The sequence below is a fragment of the Oryctolagus cuniculus genome, chromosome 14 (genome assembly GCF_051225735.1).
Source record: "Oryctolagus cuniculus isolate XC-2025 breed Fujian yellow rabbit chromosome 14, ASM5122573v1, whole genome shotgun sequence".
In the NCBI taxonomy this organism is placed as follows: Eukaryota; Metazoa; Chordata; class Mammalia; order Lagomorpha; family Leporidae; genus Oryctolagus; species Oryctolagus cuniculus.
Window position 1 is genome coordinate 96,731,614 of NC_142880.1, and position 469 is coordinate 96,732,082.

Here is a 469-nt window from a genome sequence, read left to right on the forward strand (position 1 = left end):
CTGGAGGGCGTGTTTTCTTCGCGCCGTGTTCACTGGGCGGCAGCAGACAAGCCAGGCCGCCGGGGCCCGCGTGGGAGAGGCCGAGACGGCCTGGAGACGGCGGCGGGCGCGTGCAGAAGGCAGACGTGTGTGGCCGTTGGTTGCTCCAAGATTGCTTTAAACACGTCCTGGGGCTCGTGTTGGGGCGCAGCGGGGGACCCCCACCCCCGAGTCCCCGGCTCCGCCGCTGCCTGTTGGATCCGGACAGGGTGGGGCGCTCGGACAAGCACACCGCTCAGGAGCCGCCCCAGAAACCGTCAGGGAGTCCCGATGTCCTCCTGGACGCTGGGCCCGACCAGAAGTCCCCGGGAGGAGGGGCTGGGAGTGGCTTCCCTGTGGCCCATCCTGCTGCGGGCACCCGCGTCCCCTCCACCCCCACCCTGCCCCGCCCCCCTCGGAGCAGCCCCGTGCGTTGCGACCCCTCCTCTCA